Below are 14,751 nucleotides of genomic sequence, written 5' to 3'. Positions count from 1 at the left end.
AATCCTGAGGCCCCGGCCTGGCTACGTGCCCAAGGTTCCCACTACACCCTTCAAAGACCAAGTGGTGAACCTGCAAGCGCTGCCCCTGGAGGAGGCAGACCCAGCCCTGGCTTTGCTTTGTCCTGTTCGAGCATTAAGGTGCTACGTGGACCGGACGCAAAGCTTCAGGACCTCAGACCAGCTCTTTGTCTGTTACGGAAGCCGGCAGAAGGGGAATGCCGTCTCTAAGCAGAGGATGGCCCACTGGATTGTGGATGCCATAACCCTGGCTTATCAGGCTCAGGATGTGCCCTGCCCGTTCAGGTTGCGAGCTCACTCAACTAGAAGTGTTGCTTCCTCCTGGGCGCTGGCTCGTGGTGCCTCGCTGACAGATATTTGTAGAGCTGCGGGCTGGGCGACCCCTAACACGTTCGCTAGGTTCTATAGCCTTCGTGTAGAGCCGGTATCCTCCTGTGTTCTCACCTCAAACGGGTAGTGGCACTGAGAGGCTCCGGTTAGTGTCGGCTTGCTAAAACTGCTCCAGAGTGTCCGTACTGTAGACCCTGTTGAGATCCTCCATCACCCTAGGCAGCTGGACGCGGCGGAACGTCCGGCGCCAGGCCTTCATGATGAATCCGTGAGAACCATGGAAGGCTGGGCTCCATATTGAGACCTAAGCGGTACTCGTATGTGTATAGTCCACGGTATAGCCTTAGAGCCCGTGTTTCCCCGGCAGACTTCTGCCTTCCCAAGAGGGTTTTAATCACCTCAAATTTCTCCGTATACTCCTAAACGGATGCTATATGTGTATTTGCCTCCGAGACCTCCTTCGGGAAGGATGGGGCTTCCGCAGCGTCCCGGCTCCAAGCGGACCGGGTACATTTTCCCAGTGTTATCCAATCTCACCCAGTGAGGTAGTGCTTTGACAATGGTGAGTGGAGCTACTTGTTCTGAGCCCCGGCCTACACCTAATAGGGGCGCAGGCGGCTCGCACAGGGCACTGGAAGGGGCAGCACCCATGGCGCTTTGATAGGGATCCCATATTCGTCGGTCATCCGACGTGGCGTCGAGAGTGACCGACTGAAAGGGAACGTCTCGGTTACGTATGGTAACCCTCGTTCCCTGAAGGAGGGAACGGAGACGCCACGTCCCGTCGCCATGGTTGCTGTACCGCCGCTGAGCTGCCGGGTTCCCGGCTCGGCTCCTCAGCGAAAAACTGGTATGCATTGCACCTGCTGCCCTCTTATACTCACGCAGTGATCAGCGGCAGCTGGATGCAATAATTGCATGCCAATGTGCATTGGCTCGTTTAGTTTACACTCGAAGTAGATTGGTCTATCGAAGCGATATCCCATATTCGTCGGTCATCCGACGTGGCGTCTCCGTTCCCTCCTTCAGGGAACGAGGGTTACCATACGTAACCGAGACGTTCTTTATAATCATTTTGCACTTCAGTCCATTTGAAACATTTGTTTACTCTGAGCATTTCAAAAACATTAACCAAAACACTGTATAACCCTTTTTGTTATTAGAAAACAGTTGTTGCACCTGTTTGAGTACAACAACACTTTTTTCACAACTTATTTGAATACTAAGATGAATGCTTCAGAAATTATAGCAGCATGACATTTACATTTATGCATTTAGCAGACGCTTTTATCCAAAGTGACTTACAGTGCATTCAGGCTACACATTGATTTTTAACAGTACCTGTGTTCCCTGGGAATCGAACCTACAACCTTTTGCACTGCTAACACAATGCTCTACCACTGAGCCACATTTTGATACCATGAATGTACCGTATTGCTTCCCCAGCAGTTTTACTGGCAGGAGGTGCTTTGTTGCAGATATGCTAATGGTGCTCTAACAGTCAGGTGCACAGAGAATTAGTATGCCGTTCACTGCTTTTTAATGTCAATTAAAACCAGGAGTGTGACAAGACCTCCATAAAACAACTGCTCCATGACAGGAGCTGCTCTCCACAGCTGCTCTGTGGCCCTTGAATGAGTTATGCTAATAGACAACAGAACTGGCCAAAATGCCATTTTGATTTGCATATGGCACATTTTCTCTCTTTATTGATTTTGGGATGGAAGGCTTGACTGGATTGACAGTTTGTTTGATTGGATTGACACTGTATGACATTATCATTACTTCTTTTTTGCACCATCATTTTCCCTTAGCTCAAATGATTGCAGTATACCTGAAACCGTTTTAAAAGTTATTTGCAATCAGGTTAAATTAATTAAATCTCATGATGGACATGTTCTAGAGGAACCTTAAAATGAACTGCAAATGTTAAAGAACTTTTTTAACTGATTCAACCCATAACTTTTTGTTATTGTTGTCGTTGTTGGTATAAATAGATGTTTATATACTACGGTCCAAAATTTCGGGAGATTTGTAATATTTTTTGAGAAATATTTTCTGCTGATCAGGGCTGCATTTATTTGATCAGAAATGCAAGCATATATGTGAAATATTATTAATATTTTAAACAAAGGTTTAAACATATTTTAACATACTTTTAAATACATTGACAAAATTATAAATGCAACACTTTTGGTTTTGCCCCCATTTTTCATGAGCTGAACTCAAAGTAAATAAAAATCTCATCTTTCAGAGCAAACATTGCTAAGCATGTCCCAGCCATGTTCGTGGTTCCCTTAAATTTTCCTATGTGGGTATGTGCAGCGCGTTTCAGTTTTTTTCTGTTTCGACAAATTGATAAAGATGTTTTCTTAATATGCAGGTGTTTTCTTTTTCATTTGCGGCGGGCTGAGCTCACTCAGGCACCGTACGTAAGTCATTACTGAAGTTCGTGAAGCGGCTGAACTTCTGATCTTAAGTACTGGACAGATTGAGATGCATGCTTTTGGAGCACATCTGGCTGTGCAAAAATCCTCAGAAAAAAAATATATTCATTACTCCATCTCCTCACCTCCTCCTCAATCCAGGGACGGCGGCTGCCACCACAAGAACGAATCAAAGATAGCGTTAGCCCTCCTCCTCCCACAAGAGGGGAATCTGAGAATGAGACACACTAGATCACACATAACGGTTTGATATGTCTGACTTTCACACCTGTGAAGTGGGAAATGGTGCTCCGTAGCCGACTGAAGGTGAGATTAGGAAGTCATTTTGATTAATGTTAAATCACACACTGTGAAGTGGGAGTAGAATCAGCTCAGCACAAGGAGTGAGAACAATGTTACACAATCCCTTACTGCTACTGAGAGCAAAGAACTTCTTAAGGGAGAGTTAGCGCATCTACTGATGAAATCAATTTGTCAAAGCTGCTCGGATGCTTTTGAATCCAATCTGTGAGGAGAGTGTTTCCTATCTCCCTATCCTAATGACACAGTCATATTTAAAGAGAAGAGATGATAACGACCTTTCACAGACTAAAACAGCCTTATGTAACCTGTGATGGGATCAAAACAGCAAAAAAAAAAAAAAAAACAGATGCGTATCCACAGAAATGCTAACCAATTTTTATGTTTTCCCTTTTCAACCACATCAGATGCAGCCAGGCGACACATGATCTGGCCATCAAACAACAGCTACCATTTATTGTGGGGAATTTTTACCATGCCATTTTGTCCCAAGCCTGGATTTTTTTTATCCCCAGCCATTTATGAAAGCCTTTCTGCAGTTGTACATTCAGCTTGTGCATATATGTAATGAGCATATTTGTACAAAGCACCAGCCAACACTGTTAAATCCAGCAAACCACCAAAAACGAATCTACAGTATAAGTAATCTCTAAAAAACAAATGTTAAAAATTGTTGAACCTTTTTTTGTTTAACCATTTATTTAGTTTCTGTTTTATTTATGTGTTATTTGTTTAATTTTGGAAAAATTATTAATAAAATCAATTTAAGTGACATTGGGGTGTAACGATACACATGGGTCTTTCAGTTCGGTACAAATGTGTGCATTACCAATACAACGTTGTTTTGAACACTGGATGTGTGGAACGTTCAAACACCTTGATGTAGATGTCTTCATTTTAATGAAATTTATTCTATGAATAAAACTTCACCATACATTATATACTGTACCATGCCTACTATACAACTTTTCTGTTACTTTCAATGAGGAAATGTAAACAATCAATGCAGTTTTGGTGCTTTTAATGTGTCATGACAGATCGCTGTATGGATAACTCAGTGGTCAGGTGAGCGAGGTCATAGTGAATGACCCATGGACTTTGACAGTAACTCAAATAATGTCAAGAATAATATAAAAATAATGTTTTACTTGTGAAATGCTTTAAATTGGCTGAGAAACCAGAACTTAACGATGTCTCATTTTTTGTGAAGGAAGGTCTCTCTCATAAAAAAAAATCAGAGCTGACTTTCAAAGCTGAGATTTTTGCTTCATTACTCCCGTCACACAATCCTTCAGAAATCCTTTTAACAATCTGATTTTCTACAAAAAAAAAAGGCTACAGTGACCTACCTAGGTAAACAGGTGGGGTGGGCTCAAGTACGCCCAGCGATGGCTAAAATTTCAGCTATAAACAAATTTCCATTGCCTCTGTATTTATGTCTGATAGTCAGTGTAGAAGTTATTTTCTTTAATATCCTTTGTTTAGCATATTTTTGATTGGTGTTAGTTACAGTGTTTGTTTTATTTATTTTATTTTATTTTGTCCCTCACTTTTGTTGTCTTTGATCCATTAGCTTTGTATATAGTTTGTAAATAGATAATTGTTGGGTTTTCTTTGAAGCTATTGTGGGTTTGTTCATATAATATATGGGAGCTTTGTAATATATTTTTATTTCTCTACTAAATGCAAAACTCGTATTCAGTTCTGTCTCTGCCTGCTTCTTAATTGCACACACTGCACCTGCATAGCAGAGAAAATAGTTTTAGCTTAAATATCCTTTTATTTATTAAATGTTTTGTTACCTGCCAAAAACCCTAGACGCCAAATAATTAGGGAGACATAACATTAACTGAATTTTCCTTTACATTTATGTACATCAATTTGACAGTCACCAGTGACAAGCTACTACTAAATATATTGTAGAAACGTAATGTTCTATGAAGCTGCTTTGCAACGATTTGTATCATGAAAAGCACTATACAAATAAACTTGAATTGAATTGAACATACCTGTATGCTCATGCAGAATAAGCCATTAATATGTGCTTCATAATATAAGTACTAATGAACAGCCAATAAGATAGTAATATGCATGCTAATAAGCAACAAGTGCAGTCTACGGGACAATGTGTGCATGTGCCAGAAAAAAAATAATATAAATTGTTGTTTGTATTTATTTTTTTCGTCCAATAATTATACATGACATATTGCCATAATTTTATTTCTTTTTTTTCACCAGTGGATGTGAATGATGAGTGTCATACAATACTTCAGCATTATTCCAGTGCATCCTTTGCATGTATTTTGAGACATAAATAATTGTGAGTTGTAGCAAAGTGCCCCATGCCCTTGCAGAAAGCTCTGGCAGCGTGACACCTGGCACAGCTGTGGGAACAGATTAAGTGGGCATATGCTGCCTTCTGCATTCTGGAATACCCATCTTGGGACTGGCAATAAAAGTGGCAAGTAATTTACCTTCCCAGAATCCCTGTCCTATTTACCCAGAGAGTTAGACTGTGCCAGACCCAGTCAAGGGTACGATTAATGGTAACAGTAAAGTGTAATCTTATGTTAATGGTAAAAACAGGTTCTATTATGACCAGCTAACATTAAAGATGCTCGTCCTTTTCTGTTGTGCTGCGGTCAGTTGCTTTGGTTCCAACATACTCTTGCTGCACAATAAAGGAAAATCAAATTGTATGCCCACACTTCAATGCAATAAATAGTTTGTTTATATTTAATCTGCCGTAGCCATCAGACTCGGCCGGACCTCACTCAGGGAATGATGCATCCGGTCCCGAGATTCATTACTGTTGTGACTTTTACCAGGTCTAAAGGTGACATTGATTCTGCAATGCAGATGTCTCTGTTGCTCGCTGTAGTCATTTTTCACGTGTGAAATGCAAACCTCTATGGATTTCTAATACACACACACACAAAAGTGATACTATATATGTCCAACTATGAAGTCAACATTAGTAATATCCGTGCATGACTAACAAACCTCACCTACTAAGATTATTTTTTAATTGAATGCATGACTCATAAACAGGCAGCAATACTGGTGCATTTCTGGCTCAGCATTTCACCAAATCCTCACTAATGAGTTGATTGCAGCATAGTGTGTGCATGCACCACAATCCTGGCCTGTATTTTACCTCACGATCGATCTCGCATGTCAATACACCAAGCGAAAGTAATTAGGTCTTTTGTGGATGGGTGTAAGTTTAATTATGTTGACTGCTCGGATCACTATTTAGCATCATGCAGGGACAGACCTTTCCTGATGTCGTTTGGTGAGGCATCCGCAAATGCCATTAAAAGATCTCAAACAGTGAGCAACCGTTATTATTATGATGATTTTCATGTGGGGGATTGCTGAGTAATTTGGTGACAATTGTTTGGTAAAAGGGGCAAGTTAGGTCCACCGTTTGCCTCCGGTGGAGCAGACGTGTTTTATAATGAGAGAATGGTTTTATTTCTCCAGAGGGAACAGCCATTAAATTGAAACACTGTTCATCTGACACTGAGAGCCATTCACGTCTCATCGCCCGTAAATAGACTACTTTGTGCAATTTTATCTCTTGTGTGCTTCTCTTTTCTAACCTGATCTGATGTGTGCGTCCACATTAGCAGAGTTAGCAGGTTTCTGCATTGTTACAAAACTTCAACATGCTGTTAATGTTAAGTAACTGTCAAAAAGCTTTATGTTGAACCAGATCGATGGTTACAGCATCAATCTGCCCATGCTAATGAGCCAAACCCTGATCCTATGGATCACATCAAGTCCTGTGCTAAAATGGCACATGAGCGCAGCATCATGGTGACTTTCAAACTTAATAATAAGAGTATTATACTACGAGAAACGCTGATTTCCAGCCGAGGTGAAGTGAGGCGACGACCCAGGACGAGCAGTCTCTCATCTGTCTCCTCAAATCTCTCATTCATCACTCGGCGCTCTCAGAGGACAGCCTCACCTGAGGATGATGTCATTCAAAGGTGACAGCACTCAGAATTACCTGTGAAAATATTATATTTATATGGATGAGTTCCCGTGTGACTGACAGTGTCATTTAGATGGATTCAGCCAATGTCTTCAGTCTGAACACACTGTGTGTTTACATTTGCACACTTTTACTGATGTGATCCTGTTGAGATACTTAGCAGGCCGAGTACTGTTGAGAAACGATAATGATAATGTAACAATACATCATAAGGTAGAAAAATTACCAATACTTTATTTTGCTACTTGAAATCAAAATAAAATGGAAAATGAAAATAAAATTAAAATTTTTTTTTATTTTAGCCAGTTTAGTACACTAGATGTACTAAAATAACTAAAACTAAAATGAATAAAAACCATGTTAAAAATCACAAAAAGGTAAAATTAAAATTATGTAAACAAATTGGTAACACTTTAGATTAGGGAACACATATTGATCATTAACTAAGAGTTTTCCCCTCAATAAACTCTGAATTTGCTGTTTATTAATATTTAGTAAAGTAGTTTAGGTATGAGTATGGATTAAGGGATCTAGTCATTAATAAGTCATTAATATGTGACTAACTCGTGCTAATGAACACCTAATATGCAAGTCATTTGCATGCTAATAATCATCTAGTTAAAGGAACACTCCACTTTTTTGGAAATAGGCTCATTTTCCAACTCCTTTAGAGTTAAAAAGTTGAGTTTTACCGGTTTTGAATCCATTCAGCCGATCTCCGGGACTGGAGGTAGCACTTTTAGCTTAGCTTAGCATAGATCATTGAATCTGATTAGACCGTTAGCATCTCGCTCAAAAATGACCAAAGAGTTTCTATATGTTTTCTATTCAAAACTTGACTCTTCTGTAGTTACATCGTGTACTAAGACAGACAGAAAATGAAAAGTTGTGATTTTCTAAGTTGACATGGCTAGAAACTATACTCTCATTCCGGCGTAATAATAATCAAGGATCTTTGCTGCTATACAATGGCTTCAGCAGGCGCAGTGATATCACTCAACGCCTGAAAATAGTCCCCAGCAACTCTGCTATTGCTGAAACTACACAAACCAGCTCGGACTATTTTCAGGCGCTGCACAGTTTAAAATACAAATGAAACCTGTGAAAAATCAATGCAGAAATACTTCAATAAAGAGTTAAGCTGTACTGAAAAGGCATTTTAAATCTCTAGCCATAGATTTAACAACTGAAAGACAGTTATAATCAAGTTATTATTCAAGAGGAGGTCATGTATAAGCAAAACTAATGACGACTCATGGTTATGATGGTGGATGAGTGTTTATTTAGGCTGGGAGGACACACAGTCCAGGTCCCAGAGCAGTTCCTCAGAAATGGAGCACATGCAACTATCTAATCTAGGAGCGTGTTGTTTGATGCTCAAGGACATCATCACCTCCACCTATTTTGAAGAGAAGGGCAAAGAATTTAATTGAGAGCACCATTTAAAAAAGCCAGAGAGCTCCGGCAAGGTCAACACACAGCTATGTCAACACAGCACACAATCCCTGGAGTCTCTTACTCAAGTCATCAGAAACAGCATGATATGTTTCGTTTCCAACTTTTGTCCCGGGCACATTTTTGCAAATGTCTTGAGCATGAGGTGAGAGAACTAGTGAAAGTCACAGGAGAGAGTGGGGTCATCGTGAAAAACAAACACGCAGAACACAAGGGCAACTACCGCCCTCATACCGTTTCCCCTCAAGATACACATAACCTCAACGCTAGATGATTGCCAGCACAATATGAAAGCAGCCTTCTCGAAGTCACCTTTCCATAATGAAAACAAGAGAGAAGTCAATGGTGAAAGCACAGTATACCATAAATAAGATGCTAAAGCTAAGAGGAAGATAAATGAAAAATGCATTTAGCAAGTTAATTCTCTCAGACTTTTAATATACACATGAATGTAGTCTGTATTCAATGCTGTTTAATCTAAGGCTAGATTTGGGACATGCAACTTCGACAGTTTGTCGTAATAATAACTAAAATCCAAACAAAAATAACAACATCGTGGGGTGAGTTATGTGTCAGAATTGATTGCATCCAAAAGTTCAGCATGAATTCCATATTGGATTTTAAAAAGTATGTGAAGTATTTAGTTCATGGCATATAATCTTTATAATAAAATGTATTTTAAAAAAAAAAGATAAAACAAAGCAACAAAATGTGATTATTTTAAATGGGGCTTATTCTTTTCTATAACCACTGTATGTACATATACAAATTATATTTTGATTTTTTTTAATATTTTGTAAACTTTAAGACATCTTCAAATATCCAGAGAATGTATGTACAGTATATGCTAATGATATATTGCCTTACAAGCAACATAAATGGATATCAATGTACTGTATGTATCACATTTCTGTATGTACATGGCGAGAAAATGTATATTTAAATGGTGCTAATTTTTATCAGTTAACAATTTGTAATCAAACTGTAATCGCACATGACGAGTTGGGATCTTAAGTTATTTTTCATGAATGAACAACTGGCGGTGCATGTGCATAAGCAGCAGTACGAGGAGAGAAACAGATGTGTATGAAGAATAGCCACACATCCTCATGGATCAGACAGCAATGACAGATTTATACAAATAAAAGACTTGAGCACTCCAGGAAAGCATTGTGTTATCGCTTTCATTCTCACGCTTTCACGGCTCCGTTCTGCTCTAAGAGCTGGATGCAACACAGTCAGTGTTTGAAGAACAAACAGATGCCGTCCTCCTCTTATCTCTAAATGTCTTTTTAAACACATCACAGCTCCTTGTAGTCTTTTTTTAAAAAAGCAGGAAATGCATGCTTCATTTTAGCTCCCCGCTGAAAAATACAACATAAAGAGCATGCGGTAGGTCTAGGCTGGTTTTTGCTATATTTTAGTTCTTTTTTTATTTTATATTTTATATTTTTAAAGGACGTTATGGTATTGTATTTATGCATAGTTGTAATCCATTTATTACCTCTTATCCACTTTTGAGCATAGAGATTGAGACCTGATTCTGATATTTTGTTCTTAAATCATAGTGACTTAACTTTGCTCTCCTTTTAAAGAAGATTTTTGCTGTTGTAAAAAAAAAAAAAATGAGTTTATTTTTATTAAACATGCACAAAAACACTATTTTACTATATAAAAAATTATACTAGATTTTTTTTTTAAATACACATTTTGGAAAATCCCATATCAAAGCCATAAATACAGTTATCAGGTAGAAATATATATATTTATTTATTTTTATTTATTAATTTTTTTGGCACAGCACCAAACGTTTAAATTCCTTTCATTTCCAATTTGCGGGGAAGGGTTTTTTTTTTATTTATTTTTTTTATTCAAGATAATTTACACTTTTCAAGTCCATGTTTTTTTTCCTGATGAAGTAAAAAATTCTAAAAAACAAAATTGTTCAGTAAGAATTTACCCAAGAGCACCGGAGGGTTGAACTACGGTAGTACATTTTTAACAACAAATTGTACTTTTCTCCTTCTTCTGTCAGGTATGTCTGGAATGCTAAAATGTGTTATTCTGTTTGCAGTTGCAATACTTTCTTGGGCCGGTAAACAACACACTTGCAAAAACTGAGTCAAAATACATTTGATCATATGCACATTTATGTACATTTTTATACATACGGTTTTCATATTTTAGCAGTTATGACGTGTGTCCCAGATTTCTGTCAGTTCTTTCTTCTGCTAAACACATGAGAAGGTATTTTGAAGAATGCTGCTGGTAACTGAACAGTTGATGGAGAACATTCACTTCCACACACTCTCAGTAAAAAAGCACAACAGTTGTCAGTGGGACAGTATTAAAAAAGTTCACCTTTCTACCTAAGGTGCATATTAGTACCTAAAAGGTACAAAAGTGTAACTTATAAAAAGGTACAGTCATAGCTTTTGTACCTTTTTTCTAAGAGTGTAGTATAGAAAACTCGACTTTTGGGTTACTACCAACTGGCATTATATGGATTTAGTTTGTAATTTGCATATGGCACCTCTGCACCTTGATATGACACACAGAGTGTTTCTGTGCCAGTTTTGCAAGAGCAATCTTCATTATAAATGTGCAGCATTCTCTCTGCGTGCTGATATGAGCAGCTTCATCAGGGCTGACTGATATCCAGCTGTGATCAAACAGGGCTTCAGAGAGATGAGCGCTGCTCTTCTTTCCAGGCGTCCACGAGGGTGAAAGTGCATCCATCACAGACACAATGCTCTGTATGGCCAGAGAGGTCAGTGACAGGTCATTGATCAGCGGCAGGAAACGTCCAGTCATTAGGACACGGATGGAAGATGAGCCTCAATCACTGGACATTAAATGAAAGAACTGATTATCTAGTTCACGAGTTTTTGGCCGTGAATGATTCAAACTATTTGAAACACTCCTATCGGCAAAGCAAGCTTCTTTTACATCTGCAGCATCTTGACAAACTACACTTTCTACGTAGCTTCCTCGACCACCATTCATATTAAGATCCCTCAGGAACAGTCCAAATCGATTTATATGAGTGTGCTTTAACCCTCGTGCGTCAATGAAAAACTAATTACACAGGAGGACAAAAATGTCTTTGTCAAACAATATGATTTACCAACATCAGTACTAAACATAACTACCAAAAACTCACTGATTTTCAGGACCTTAACCCTTTAAATGCAGGTTTGTGTACATAGTGCCACTGCTGAGTTTTTGTTTGTTTGTTTGTGTTTGTTCTATATACTATAAATCATAATTTATTTAGGATTACTTCAGTCTTGAACAAGTCCATTTTTAGAAACAAAATTAATTTTGATGCATTAGTATTTTTTTAAAAAACACAAACAGATTTCTCACTACATCTAATTCACTCTCTGATATCCATACCAATATATCCACACAGTTATAATCACATAACTTCAATTCAGTTCAGTAGAAGCAGAAAAAAGTGTATTTTCTCCATAGGCCAAACATCAGAAAATGTTGCCATTGGGTCGAAAATGCAAATTGAAATATATATGCAAATGCAATATATATATATATATATATATATATATATATATATATGAAGCTTTGCCAACAAAATGAAAGCCTATTAACAAAGAATGCATAGTTTTGTGTTAAAATTGCACTGGAGTACATTTTTATGGATTTCAGTGTGGACCATTTTTTTCCCTTAATATCTTGACTATTAATTTAGTTAGTTGTTTATTTAGTTATTTAATTGGTTAGTTAGTAATCTAGTATCTGGTTTAAAATAGATTTATGAAAGGAAATAATGGCGAAATATTTCAGTTCCAATTAAAAAAAAAAATATATATATATATATATTTTTTTTTTTTTTGAAAAATGTATGCTGTGTGCACTTACACAGGGGAAAAAAAAAACATTACATTTGAAAAAGACAAAAATATCTCTAGAGGCATAAGGGTAAACAGATATTATTTTCATCACATCTTTCTTTTCCAAACTGAACAATGTGACCTTCTCCCGCAAGCAGCGCCAGTTTGTGGACAGTTTTACCAGACTGACTCGTTCGAACGGGCCTGTGAGGTTTAAATTAGGGAAGACACTTTTACACTGAGGAGAGGAGACAAAAAACACAGCAGCAACGTCTGTTAGCGGACATATCAATCATTTCCCAATGGGATCCTCCTCAGACTGTTTTATTTATAACTCCTTCTGAGGCAGAGTTAGACAGAGAGCGAACTGTGAGCATCCAATTCATATTGTGACCATTAGGATTCACAAGATGATCCACGTGTGAGAACAGCCTTCCTGTGAATTTCACTGCCAATTAAGATGAGTTTTAAATCGAAAGGGCAGGTTACTTCACAAGTGTGAATATTTTACTGAGGTGAATATGTTTTCCTCCAGTGAACTCAAAACAGTGGCTAATGAAATTCCTCTGTGGAATGACAGATAAGTGGAGCATAAAGCCACGTACACAGAAACCTGTCGCGGTTAGTCCAATTAGAAAAAGACAAAAGATGATCATAGTGCTTTATAAAAGCTGATTAACATTCACGTCCTTGAAAGAGCACAGTTACGCATCATTGCATCACTAGACAAAGACGCAATAATGACTACTAACTGAGAAACGTAATGTCTGATCGTGGAGTTTATTTTATTATTATTTATTTTTTTATTTTTTATCTGCATGACGACTTCTAAGGTCATCTGTTTTATTTCATCAATGCATCAAAGCACATGTGCGCACACGAATATGCATCAAATATATACAAAATATACAAACAACATACAAAATGCATGATTCAAGAACAGCATTACTGCTATATGGAGAATTGTTCTGCACAGTCAGATAATATAAAAAATGATATAGGCCATGTTTTGCTCCTCGTGTTTTTCTGTTGTCGTTACATGTTTTAGTTGCTCTGAAACAATGCTGAGTTTCACATACATTATGACATTTTTAAGGGACTTTTTTTGATCATTTTGACTGTGTTAATGCAAACACAACCTAAATATTACAACAATAAAATGTTAACATCACCTTCATTTTCTTTCATAAATCTGTTTTACACTTGGTACAAAACACAGTTACACTCAAGACCGTAAGAACAAAAATGTCCTCTTGGAAACCTGTTAAAACTTCAATATTTAATCCCAGTGCCATTTAAGCATAAAATCATAAAATAATTGTTAGCAGGCTTTCATTCTGTTGGCAATTTCCAAACCAATGGCACAACTTTTGAGGTTTGGCCTATGGAGCAATGTTTTTATTTTATTTTTATCAAAAATTAATGTTGTTTCTAATCAATGAAAAACAAAAGTGCAATAATAATAATAATAATAATAATAATAATAATAATAATAATAATAATCTGGTAGTAAATGGAAGATTTTCTTTTTTTCAAACAGAAAAGTTTTAAAAGAAAGAAGAGTGACATTATGTAAACAAACTAGCATTTAAAGGGTTAAAAATATTTTTTGGTAGTTTGATCAGGACTGAATATACAGGTGCATCTCAATAAATTAGAATGTTGTGGAAAAGTTCATTTATTTCAGCAATTCAACTCAAATTATGAAACTCTTGTATTAAATAAATTCAGTGCACAGAGATTGAAGCAGTTTCAGTCTTTGGTTCTTTTAATTGTGATGATTTTGGATCACATTTAACAAAAACCCACCAACACACATCACATCATATTTGAATATGGTGACATGCCAATCAGCTAATCAACTCAAAACACCTGCGAAGGTTTCCTGAGACTTCAAAATGGTCTCTCAGTTTGGTTCACCAAGCTACACAATCATGGGGAAGACGGCTGATCTGACAGTTGTCCAGAAGACAATCATTGACCCCCTTCACAAGGAGGGTAAGCCACAAACATTCATTGCCAAAGAAGCTGTTCACAGAGTGCTGTATCCAAGCATGTTAACAGAAAGTTGAGTGGAAGGAAAAAGTGTGGAAGAAAAAGGTGCACAACCAACCGAGAGAACTGTAGCCTTATGAGGATTGTCAAGCAAAATCTATTCAAGAATTTGAGTGAACTTCACAAGGAATGGACTGAGGCTGGGGTCAAGGCATCAAGAGCCACCACACACGGACATTTGCAGAACCACAGACAATGACAGAGGTGTCTTACCTGGGTTAAGGAGAAGAAGAACTGGACTGTTGCCCAGTGATCCAAAGTCATCTTTTCAGATGAGAGCAAGTCTTGT

Source organism: Carassius gibelio, chromosome A21, assembly GCF_023724105.1.
Source record: "Carassius gibelio isolate Cgi1373 ecotype wild population from Czech Republic chromosome A21, carGib1.2-hapl.c, whole genome shotgun sequence".
NCBI classification, from domain to species: domain Eukaryota; kingdom Metazoa; phylum Chordata; class Actinopteri; order Cypriniformes; family Cyprinidae; genus Carassius; species Carassius gibelio.
The sequence above is the reverse complement of the archived record's forward strand: the minus strand, read 5'-3'. Positions refer to the sequence as shown.